This window comes from Callithrix jacchus, chromosome 17 (assembly GCF_049354715.1).
Source record: "Callithrix jacchus isolate 240 chromosome 17, calJac240_pri, whole genome shotgun sequence".
NCBI lineage: Eukaryota > Metazoa > Chordata > Mammalia > Primates > Cebidae > Callithrix > Callithrix jacchus.
The window spans coordinates 9,910,101-9,922,793 of NC_133518.1; the positions used below are offsets into that span (position 1 = coordinate 9,910,101).

The window sequence follows — 12,693 nt, forward strand, 5'->3', positions numbered from 1 at the left end:
TAATTGTTTCTTTTGTTGTGCAGAAACTCTGCAGTTTAATTAGATTCTATTTGTCTATTTTGGCTTTTGTTGCCAATGCTTTTGGTGTTTTAGTCATGAAGTCCTTGCCTATGTCTATGTCCTGAATGGTTTTGCCTAGATTTTCTACGGTTTTTATGGTGTTAGGACTTATGTTTAAGTCTTTAATCCATTGGGAGTTAATTTTAGTGTAAGGTGCCAGGAAGGGGTCCAGTTTCTGCTTTCTGCACATGGCTAGCCAGTTTTCCCAACACCATTTATTAAACAGGGAATCATTTTCCCATTGCCTGTGTTTGTGAGGTCTGTCAAAGATCAGATGTTTGTAGACGTATGGTGTTGCCTCCGAGGCCTCTGTTCGGTTCCATTGGTCTATATCTCTGTTTTGGTACCAGTACCATGCTGTTTTGATTACTGTAGCCTTGTAGTATAGTTTGAAGTCTGGCAGTGTGATGCCTCCAGCTTTGTTCTTTTTTCTCAGGCTTGTCTTGGCTATGCGGTCTCTATTCTGGTTCCACATGAAGTTTAAAGTGGTATTTTCCAGTTCTGTGAAGAAGGTCATTGGTAGCTTGACGGGGATAGCATTGAATCGATAAATTACTTTGGGCAGTATGGCCATTTTCACAATATTGATTCTTCCTAACCATGAGCATGGAATGTTTCTCCATCTGTTTGTGTACTCTCTTATTTCCTTGAGCAGTGGTTTGTAGTTCTCCTTGAAGAGGTCCTTTACATCCTTTGTTAGTTGTATTCCTAGCTGTTTTATTCTGTTTGTAGCATTTGTGAATGGCAGTTCATTCTTGATTTGGCTCTGTTTAAGTCTGTTATTGGTGTATAGGAATGCTTGTGATTTCTGCACATTGATTTTGTATCCTGAGACTTTGCTGAAGTTGCTTATCAGTTTCAGGAGATTTTGGGCTGAGATGATAGAGTCTTCTAAATATACAATTATGTCGTCTGCAAATAGAGACAATTTGACTTCCTCCTTTCCTAATTGAATACCCTTTATTTCTTCCAATACTATATTGAAAAGGAGTGGTGAGAGACGGCATTTTTGTCTAGTGCCAGATTTCAAAGGGAATGCTTCCAGTTTTTACCCATTCAGTATAATATTGGCTGTGGGTTTGACATAAATAGCTTTTATTATTCTGAGATACGTTCTGTTGATACCGAGTTTATTGAGAGTTTTTAGCATAAAGGGCTGTTGAATTTTGTCAAAGTCCTTCTCTGCATCAGTTGAGATAATCGTGTGGTTTTTGTCTTTGCTTCTGTTTATGTGGTGAATTATGTTTATAGACTTGCGTATGTTGAAACAGCCTTGCATCCCTGGGATGGAGCCTACTTGATCTTGATGGATAAGCTTTTCGATGTGCTGTTGCAATTGGTTTGCAAGTATTTGATTGAAGATTTTTGCATCTATGTTCATCATGGATATTGGCCTGAAGTTTTCTTTTCTTGTTGAGTCTCTGCTGGGTTTTTGTATCAGGATGATGTTGGTCTCATAAAATGATTCGGGGAGGATTCCTTCTTTTTGGATTGTTTGGAATAGTTTGAGAAGGAATGGTACCAGTTCCTCTGTATGTCTGGTAGATTTTGGCTGTTAACCCATCTGGACCTGGGCTTTTTTTGGTTGTAGGCTATTAATTGCTGCCTCAACTTCAGCCCTTGTTATTGGTCTATGCAGGGTTTTGATTTCTTCCTGGTTTAGGCTTGGGAGGGTGCAAGTGTCCAGGAATTTGTCCATTGTCTTCCAGGTTTACTGGTTTTTATGTGCATGGAGTTGTTTGTAGTAATCTCTGATTGTGGTTTGTATTTCTTTGGAATTGATGGTGATATCCTTTATCATTTTTTATTGCATCTATTTGATTCTTCTCTCTTTTCTTTTTTTATTAATCTGGCTAGTGGTCTATTTTGTTGATCTTTTCAAAAAACCAGCTCCTGGATTTATTAATTTTTTGAAGGGCTTTTTGTGTCTCTATCTCCTTCAGTTCTGCTCTGGTCATAGTTATTGTCTTCTGCTAGCTTTTGAGGTTTTTTGATCTTGCTCCTCTAGCTCTTTCAATTTTGATGATAGGGCGTCAGTTTTAGATCTTTCCTTGATTCTTATGTGGGCATTTATTGGTATAATTTTCCTCTAGACAATGCTTTAAATGTGTCCCAGATTCTGGTACGTTGTGTCATCATTCTCATTGGTTTCAAAAAACATCTTTATTTCTGCCTTCACTTCATTGTTTATCCAGTCAGCATTCAAGAGTCAGTTGTGCAGTTTCCATGAAGTTGTGCGGTTCTAAGTTAGTTTCTCAATCCTGAGTTCTAATTTGATTGCACTGTGGTCTGAGAGACTGTTTCTTATGATTTCCATTCTTTTGTATTTGTTGAGGAGTGATTTACTTCCAATTATGTGGTCAGTTTTAGAGTAGGTGTGATGTGGTGCTGAGAAGAATGTATATTCTTTGGATTTGGGGTGGAGAGTTCTGTAAATGTCTATTAGGTTTGCTTCGTCCAGGTCTGAGTTCAAGTTCTGGATATCCTTGCTAATTTTCTGTCTTGCTGATCTGTCTAATATTAATGGTGGAGTGTTAAAATCTCCCACTATTATTGTGTTGGAGTCTAAATCTCTTTGTAGGTTATTAAGAACTTGCTTTATGTATCTGGGTGCTCCTGTGTTGGGTGCAAATATATTTAGGATTGCTTGCTATTCTTGTTGCATCGATCCTTTTACCATTATGTAATGCCTTTCTGTGATATATATTTTATGGTGTTTTGTAAAAAAAATATTTTATTTAGAGACAAGGTCTTGCTCTGTCACCCAGGCTGGAGTGCAGAGGGTGGTCACAGCTCACTGCAATCTCGAAGGCAACACTTGCACACAGTGATCCTCCTGCTTCAGCCTCCTGAGTATCTCGGACTGCAAGTGCATGATACCACACCTAGCTAATTTTGTAAATTTTTGTAGAATTGTCTTAGTATATTGCCCAGGCTGGTCTTGAACTCCTAATCTCAAGCAATATTTCTGCTGTGGCATCCCAAAGTGCTGGGGTTACAGGTGTGAGCCACCATGCTCAGCCTTAATAGTGTCTCAAAGAGCAGACATGCTTAATTTTGATTAAGTCCCATTGATCATTTTTAAAGGAATCAACATTTGGCATCATATGTAAAATATTTTGCCTAACCAACGTTCACAAATGTTTTCTTTTATGTTACTTATGGATTTCAGCTTTACTATTAGGTCTGGGATTCATTTTGAGTTAATTTTTGCGTATGTTGCAAGATATGACTCAACGTTCATTTCTTTGCACATGGATGTCCAATTCTTCCAGCACCATTTGTTGAAAAGACTATTCTTTCTTCACTGAATTGCCTTTGCACTTACTTTATCAGATTTACACTTAAATAATTTATATTTTTTGGCATAGGCAATACTGTTGTTTTAAAATTACAGTTTCCATTTCTATGTGAAAAACAGGCACATAGAAATACAATTTATTTTTGTATATTGACCTATTCTGCAGCCTTGCTAAATGTACCTGCTTGTTCTGATAGCTCTTTTGGGGTTTTTTTTGAAAGTTTCTTTACAGATAATAATGTAATCTGTTGATAGACATGGTTTTATTTATTTCTGTAACCTGCATGCCATTTAAAAATACTTTTTTTCATCTTATTGCACTGAATGGGACTTCTAGTATGGTATTGAATGAGGACAGTCAGAGGTGAGTTCTTTAAATTTGTTTCTGATCCTGGAGGATGAGCATTCATTCTTGCACCATAAAGTATGACGTTACCTGTAAGTTTTCACTAGATGCCTTTTGTGAAGTCAAGGAAATATTGTTTCTAGTTTGCTGAATATTTTATTGTGATAAATGTTGAATTGTAAATGCTTTTCTTACAGGCATCGAGGTAATCATATGGTCTTTCTTCTTTAGTCTGTGGATGTAGTGAAGTATATTGACCAAGTTTTGAAAGCTGAACCAAGCTTATATTCCTGGGATAAATCCCCCTTGGCCACGATGTACTACCATTTTTATATGTTTCTGGATTCATTTGCTCATGTTTTGTTCCAGGTTCATGGGGGAGAAGTTTTATTTGTTGACTTTGTAATGTCTTTGGTAACAGGATAAGGCGGGCTCCGTAAACTGACTTCCTGTTTTACCCTACGGAGGTTTGTGCGTACGGTAACAGGTATTAGTTCCTGCTTAACTACTTGGGAGAAATCATCAAGGAAGGCATCTCAGTGTAGATTTTGTTCTGTTGGAATGTTTTTAAGCATGAATCTGTTTCTGTAGGAGATCTAGATTATCCATGTTTTCTACTCTTCTTTTATAGTTTGTGCCTTCGAAGGAATTTGTCAGTTTGCTTGAGTTTTTGAATTTATGAGCTAAGATTATTTGTACTATTGAAGACATTATTTTTTTAATAAGTTTTGGGTTTAATAGCTACTTTTTCAATACAAAATTGGTATGATGTCCTTCCAATATTGGTAATTCATGTCATTTCTTTAATGACATGAATTTAATTTTTTCAGACTGCTAGACGTTTATTTATCTATTTTATTACATTTTTCAAAGAACCAACTTTTGGGTTGATTTTCTCTATTGTTTCCTATTTTAAATTTAACTAAGTCTCTGCTCTTAACTATTTTATTTCTTCTGCTTGCTTTAGGTTACATTTGTATTTTTTTCTAGTTTCCTAAGGTGCAAGCTTCAGTCTTTCATTGGAGGCTCTTTTTTTGTTTTTTGTTTTGTTTTAATGCTTTTCTCTTTTCTTTTTTTTTCTTTTCTTTCTTGTTTGACAGACTCTCCCTCTGTCACCCAGGCTGGGGTGCAGAGGTGTGATCTCAGCTCATTGCCGCTTCCACCTCCTGGGTTCAAGAAATTCTCATGCCTCAGCCTCCCAAGTATTCAAGTGGTTCTCCTGTCTCAGCTTCCCGGGTAACTGGGACTACAGGCACGCACTACTATACCCATCTAATTTTTGTATTTTTAGTAGAGATGGGGTTATATCCCACAGATATTGACAAGTTGTGTTTTTCCTTCCATTCAGTTTAAACATATTTTATGGCCGGGTGTAGTGGCTCACACCTGTAATCCCAGCACTTTGGGAGGCTGAGGTGGGCGGCTCACCTGAGGTCGGGAGTTCAAGGCTAGCCTGACCAACATGGAAAAACCCCATCTCTATAAAAATAAATAAACATATTTTATAATTTTCTTTGTGACTTACTCTTTGCTCAGTGCCTTTTTGTAATTTTTAAAAACATTTTTATATATTTTTAATTTTTAAAATTTTGTTTAAATAAATAGAGACAGCATGGTACTGGTATAAAAATAGGCATATAGACCAGTGTAACAGAATAGAGAACCAGAAATAAACCCAAATACTTAATAGCCAACTGATCTTTGACAAAGCAAGTGAAAACATAAAGTGAGGAAAGGACACGTTTTTCAACAAATGGTGCTGGGATGATTGGCAAGTCACATATAGGAGAGAGAAACTGGATCCTCATCTCTCACCTTATACAAAAATCAACTCAAGATGGATTAAGGACTTAAATTCAAGACCTGAAGTTTTAAAAATTCTAGGAGATAACATTGGAAAACTCCTTCTAGACACTGGCTTAGGCAAGAATTTCCTTAGCAAAGACCCAAAAGCAAATGCAATGAAAATGAAGATAAATAGCTGGGACCTCATTAAACTAAAGAGCTTTTGCATGGAAAAAGGAACAGTCAGCAGAGTAAACAACCCACAGACTGGGAGAAAAACTTCACAATCTATACACCTGACGGAGGATGAATATCCAGAATCTACAGTGAACTCAAACAAATTAGTAAGAAACAAACGATCCCATCAACAAGTGGGCTAAGGACATGAACAGACAGTTCTCAAAAGAAGATATGCAAATGGCCACCAAACATGAAAACTGCCCACCATCACTCGTGATCAGGGAAACGCAAATCTAAACCGCAGTCAATGCCGCCTGACTCCTGCAGGAATGGCCATAATCAAACAATCGAAAAACAGTAGATGTTGGCGCAAATGCAGCAGTCAGGGAACACTTCTACACTGCCGGTAGGAATGTAAACTAGTACAGCCACTATGGAAAACGGGGCGGAGGTTCCCTAAAGCACTAACAGTAGAACTACCATTTCATGTAGCAGTCCCACTGCTGGGTAGCCACCCAGAGGAAAATCAGTCATTATATGAAATGGATACTCGTGCACACATTTTTATAGCAGCACAATTCGCAATTGCAAAATCATGGAACCAGCCCAAATGCCCATCAATCAACGAGTGGATAAACTGTGATATATATAAATCATGTAAATGTACACATGTATATATACATATGTGTGTATATATATGTGTGTATATATATGTGTGTATATGTATATGTGTATATATGTATACACATGTATGTATATGTATATGTATATCATATACATACACATATGTATACATGCATGTATACACATATACATGCATAAATATACATATACGATGGAATGCTACTCCATCATAAAAAGGAATAATGTGTTGTTTGCCTTCCAGATATTTGATTGTTTTCCAAATTGTTCAGTTTTTAATCTCTCACTTAACTTTGTTAGGTTTAGAGAACATTCTTAGTATGGATTCAGTTCTTTTGACTTTATTGAGGTTTGTTTTATCACCCAGAATATAGTGTACTTTGGTGAATATTCCACATATTCTTGTAAGAAAGTGTATTCTCGTGTTGTTGGAATGTTGTGTGTCAGGTCAAGTGGCCGACATCCTAGCTGATTTTCTCTCTACCTATCCTATTGATTAATCTGAGAAGAAGTGTTGATGTGTTTGAGTCAAAATCTGGATTTGTCTATTTCCCTTCAGTTCTATCATTTTTTGTCTCATGAAGGCCTTTTGTTCAGCCCATGCATATTTAGGATTCAGAGATCCTATGCATCAAGTAAGTTTTTTATGCCTTTATATCCTTCAGACTCATTTCAAAATCTCTGCGTGATTAAAAACCATTAGTATATGAGAAAGCGATAGAGATTACATACATGAAAAGCTGAGACTGAAACTCAGGTGTTCTCCCTACAAATGTTGCAGTGTTTCTGCAATAGCTCATGTATTCACTTTCTACGACTGCTGTAACAAATCACAACAAACTTACTGGCTTAAAATAACCCAAATGTATACTGTCCTATGGTTCAGAAACCCAAATGAGTCACAGCAGGCTAAAATCGAGACCGGACTTACTTATGCTTGCTAAATATGTCAAAGCTAACTAATTGACGAAGTATAATTTAAGCTTGGTCTTTTATTAATTCTGGATTAAAAGTCAGCACGGGTCCATTTCTTTCTCCAGTCCCTGCGGGAGAGTGTTGATTTCCTTGCCCTTTCCACTAGTAGAGGCTGGCCACATTCCTTGGCTCATGACCCCAGCCTCTATCTTCATAGTTGACAAAGTTGAGTCGAGTCCTTCTCACACTGCCATCTCTCTGGTTCTCCCTCTGTCTACTACCTCTGTCTTAACTTTTAAAGGACCCTTTATTTACATTAGGCCTGCCTGGATCATCCAAGAAATCTGCCTATTTCAAGGTCAGTTGACAAGGAACCTTAGTACTTCCCTTTGCCATGTAGTATACTGTGGAGTCTAAAGGAACTCCACCTTGGATGCTAGTCCTCCATCTTGGCTTCTGATTAACCCCAGTTCTAGGAAGGCCTCTAAGGTTTCCAGTGTACCTGTACCTTTAAAAGGAGGTCCTTACTGTAAATCAGACCCTTAGATCAAGCAACCTTGATGTTATTTTATTTCAGTTCTCCTACACGTTCCTTCTTATTCCCTGTGGTATATAAGTCTGGGGGATAATGGCATGGAGATCCACCATCTTATCTCACCACTGCCAGAGACACAAATATCGTTCTTTTCACAAGTCCCTATTAAATGTTTCTTTCTAAGAAACTAGATTTGTCAGCCTCTTTCTTCAGCCTATCAGCTTCCTTGGGCATTGGGGCAGGTCTGCCTATGCCTGCCCACCACAAAACATACCATCATCACCGAGGATGAGGGTGTGGACATATTTGGGCAGAGAGGTCATAAATCTGCCTAAGACACCCCACTGTATCTCTTTTTAAAATAGCTGTTTAAGGAAGATGAAATATTGGGCGGGCATGGTGGCTCACGCCTGTAATACCAGCACTTTGAGAGGCCAAGGCGGGTGGATCACCGGAGGTCAGGAGTATGAGATCAGCCTGACCAACATGGTGAAACCCCGTCTCTACTAAAACTACAAAATTAGCCGGGCATGGTGGCACATGCCTGTAATCCCAGCCACGCGGGAGGCTGAGCCGGGCATGGTGGCTGTCCGACCTACCCTCTGCGGGAAGACTGAGCTCGTTCGGAAAAAACCGGACCGCAGGCTAGAGGAAATTCCTTAAGTTCAGGCTTTATTGAGAGGAAAGAGCCTCCGGGCAGGCCAGCCGGGACGAAAAGGAAAAATGGCCGCGCCGCTCAGAGGGGCAGGGTTGTTTTATAGGGGGCTGAAGGGCTGGGGGGTGGGGAAGCCAAAAGCCGAGGTGGTGGGCAACTGTTGGTCAGTTTGAACTGCTGGGCGGGAAGCTGGGCGGCGGGAGGGCTAGGGCCGGTATGTAAAGTGAGAGATAAGGGAGCCTCTTTGTGGGGGAGGGAAAGAGAGAGAGATTTTGCGGTAGGGGCAGAGTTTTCCAAACATTCCCGACTCCTTAAAGAAAAGAAAAAGAGGGGGTCAGGGGCGTCGGTTGTCTCTCTGGCTACTTCCTGCTGACAAGGGTCGACGGGGGGTTCTGAAGAGGTTTCTTTTCCTAAGGAGCCTGGAGGTTTGGGGAGAGGTCTGTTTCTTGCACTCGTTCAGGGTGGGGTTGGAGCAGCATCTGGTGGATGGTGACTCCAGTCAGTTCTTGAAAGAGCCGCTGTAGGAACTGGAGAAAGCAAGGAGCAATAAGTAAGATTAGGCAAACGGCTATTAGGGGCCCAAGCAATGGTGACAAGAGGGTATACATAGAGGAAGACCACCACGCTGTGGCTTCAGCCGAGAACTTCTGACTCTACAGGTTAGTTTTGAGTTTCTGGAGGCTCTCGATTCGGGTTTCTACTAGGCCGGATTCACTGATGTAGTAACAGCACTCTTCTTGTAGGAAGATACAGGTCCCTCCTCGTTCAGCAGTGAGCAGGTCTAGGGCTATTCGGTTCTGCAAGGCAACTTGGGCAACTGAGGTGATCTGTCGTTGGAGTGATGCTAAAGACTCAGTAGAGTCATCAATAGCTGCTTGGAATTGCGAGGTCAGTCGGGCTATAGCCAGGTGAGAGTGGACTAGTGCCCCTCCTCCTAATCCTGAGTAAAGTAGGGGAGGTAGCTGTCTAGAGGAGTAGTCTCTGGCGGTGGGGGAGTTGAAAGCAGGAAGGGGCAACCATACAGCAGCTCAAATGGGCTAAGCTGTGATGGGCCCCGGGGGCTTGCTCTTACTCTGGTGAGGGCGATAGGAAGTCAGGTTACCCAGGATTGGCGGAGCTCAAGCATGAGCTTGGTCAGATGCTCCTTTATTAGGCCATTGGCCCGTTCTACCTTACCAGAGGACTGGGGATGGTAGGCGGCATGTAGCTTCTACTGAATTCCTAGAGAGGTAGAAACGGCATTAGTGACTTTGGAGATAAAGGCTAGGCCGTTGTCTGACTGTATGGTAGCTGGGAGTCCAAAGCGTGGGATGATGTCTTGAATGAGATGAGTGGCTACTGTCCCGGCAGACTCAGAGGCTGTGGGGTAAGCTTCAATCCAGCCTGAAAAAGTGTCAACAATGGTTAGCAGATGCCGGTACTGTTTGTGCTTTGGCATATGGGTGAAATCAATTTGCCAGTCTTGGCCAGGTAGGAACCCGCGTAGCTGATGAAGCTGGCGCCGGGGATGACAGGAACCCTGGGAATTAGTTTTCACGCAGACAGTACATGAGGACTGATCTTCCTATATGGTACTGAGGAAGCTGTGGGGGTGAAAAAGTGGGTTGAGGAACTGGTATAAGGCTTTAGGCCCAATGTGGAGTGAATTATGGATGTCTTGGATTATCTGGTACCTTTGCTTTTCAGGGAGGATGAGGAGGTTATGCTTGAAGGCCCAGTCATCCTTGAACTGTACCCCGGGGGTAGACTGGAGGGTCTGGAGTTCTGAGGCAGAGTATTGAGGGCTAGGAGAAAAAGGCTGTGTGGGCTGGCGGTGGGGAAGGTTATGACGGCCTTCAGCTTTGAAAGGATGTCTCACCCCAGAAGGGGAACTGGGCAGGTGGGGATTACTAAAAAGGAGTGGGTGAAGGGAGTGGAGTTATATGAGCACATGAGTGGTGGGGTTTGATAGGGGATACTCGGGGTCCCATCGATTCCCATGACTAAGACCTGGGAAGGGGTGAGATGGCCAGAATAAGAAGGAAGTGCGGAGTAGGTAGCCCCCATGTCTTGTGACCCTAGGCTCGGCGAGGGTAACCGGAGTCGGAAAGCCAGGGCCCCGCTAGTCATCTAGCAGCCCTAGTAGACTGGGGAACGGAGCTCCCTCGGAGGTCGGCTCCTGGCAAGCAGGCTCCTCCCTACTGAGGGTGACCGCCGGCTGCGTAACGCCAGTGTGTCTGTTTTGAGGAACCGGCACCCTGGGGAAGCTGGGGCAGTCTGACTTCCAGTGTCCCGGGAGCCGACAGATAGGGCAAGGCTTAGTTGGTGGCCGTGGTTGTGGACAGGCTCGGGACCAGTGTCCTTCCTTTCCACATTTGAAACATGCCCCTGGAGGGGCATGGGTTTCGGCCTTGGGCTTCTGGTTCCCTGCTGGCCTTAGAGCCGCCACTAGGGCTTGGGTCTGGAGGGCAGCCTTCTGCTTCATGCGAGTTTGGCGGGCAGCCTCAGCCGCATCTTCCATGGCATTGAATACTTTAAAGGCCATTTTTACCAGGTTTTGGATGGGAGTCTCTGGCCCCTCTTCTGCTTTCTTTAGTTTCTTTCTTATGTCGGGTGCTGACTGGGAGATAAAATGGGAGGCTAATACAGTGGCCCCATTTTGGGAGGCTGGATCTAGTCGAGTGTACCGGACTAGGGCTTCTTATGTTTGAGTGAGGTATTGGAATTCTTTAATATAGGTGGACGGGTTGGCTGAGAAGGATCCTAAACGTTTCTCAATTTGGGACAGGTCTTGGAGTGAGAAAGGAACATGGACCCTGATTAAACCTTCTGCGCCTGCTACTTCTCGGAGTGGGGCCAGGATAGCTGGCTGGTGGGAGCGGGTGTGGGCCGCCACCGGAGAGGCAAGAGGAAGTGCAGCCTCTGAGGGAGGGGGCTCGGAGGGAGTAGAGGGAGAGCGAGGCATGGCCTCTGAGGTAGGAGGTGCAGAGGGAGTGGGGGAAGGGCGTGCCGTTGATGGCGAGTGGTTGCTGAGATTGGCAGGAGAGGACAGATGTTCAGGCAGATCCTCCGGTGAGGAGTAGGGAGGGGGAGAGGTAGTGGAGGAAGATTTACGGGGGGTTCGAGATAAGAGGATTTGGTAGGTGGAGCAGGAAGAACATAGGTTGGGGTGGGTACGGAGGTCCCAAAAAGCCTGGACGTAAGGAATTTCATTGTCCTTGCCCGTGCGGCGACAAAAATCGTCGAGATCTCGGAGGGTGTTGAAATCAAAAGTGCCAGTCGGGGGCCAATGTGACTGGTTACTGAGTTTGTATTGGGGCCAAGCCACCTGGGACAGGAAAATAAGCTTTTTCTTTCTGAGGGTTTGGGAATATCCCAATTTGGTAAAATTTCGCAGCAAGCACCCGAGGGGGGTGCTCAGAGGTATTTTGGACTCCGAATTTCCCATGGCAGGCGCAGCTAAAGACTCTCCAGTGCGGATGGGCAGATGCAACGAAAAGGCGTCCCCGTTCGTTGCAAATTCCCCGGAGTACAATTAAGTACGGAAAGGGAAGCGGTCAGAGGGGCGTCCCCCGTCTGGCGGCTGTCCCTCGGAAGGCTCCTGGAGCCGGAATGGAAGACTACCTTGGCTCGGCCGAGACTAGGCAAGGAGTCCGTGCGGAACGCCGGAGAGGGAGCAACTGCACCGTGCCGTAGGAAGAGGAGACGGGAAGCGGGGGAAGGCAAAGCAAGAAAAACTTGGCTTACCTTAATCGGAATGTGGAGGTGGCAGGGCCAGTGTTGGGTAGGTCGGGGAGGGGGGCCGTGGCCGGGCCAACAGCCTCAGCTCCCGTCCCGGGTTTCGGCACCATTTGTCCGACCTACCCTCTGCGGGAAGACTGAGCTCGTTCGGAAAAAACCGGACCGCAGGCTAGAGGAAATTCCTTAAGTTCAGGCTTTATTGAGAGGAAAGAGCCTCCGGGCAGGCCAGCCGGGACGAAAAGGAAAAATGGCCGCGCCGCTCAGAGGGGCAGGGTTGTTTTATAGGGGGCTGAAGGGCTGGGGGGTGGGGAAGCCAAAAGCCGAGGTGGTGGGCAACTGTTGGTCAGTTTGAACTGCTGGGCGGGAAGCTGGGCGGCGGGAGGGCTAGGGCCGGTATGTAAAGTGAGAGATAAGGGAGCCTCTTTGTGGGGGAGGGAAAGAGAGAGAGATTTTGCGGTAGGGGCAGAGTTTTCCAAACAGTGGCACATGCCTGTAATCCCAGCCACCCGGGAGGCTGAGCCGGGCATGGTGGCACATGCCTGTAATCCCAGCCA

At 43.9% G+C, this 12,693-nt stretch overlaps 1 long non-coding RNA gene across 1 annotated transcript; it reads right to left on the reverse strand.

The window, feature by feature from the left end:
* Positions 1–8,419: 8,419 nt before the first annotated feature.
* LOC144579871 (uncharacterized) lies at positions 8,420–12,397 on the reverse strand. Its single transcript, XR_013528380.1, has 2 exons — positions 12,146–12,397; positions 8,420–9,802 (listed from the first exon to the last, which is right to left on the reverse strand). It is a non-coding gene; the product is annotated as an uncharacterized LOC144579871 (long non-coding RNA).
* Between the last annotated feature and the right edge of the window lie 296 nt (positions 12,398–12,693).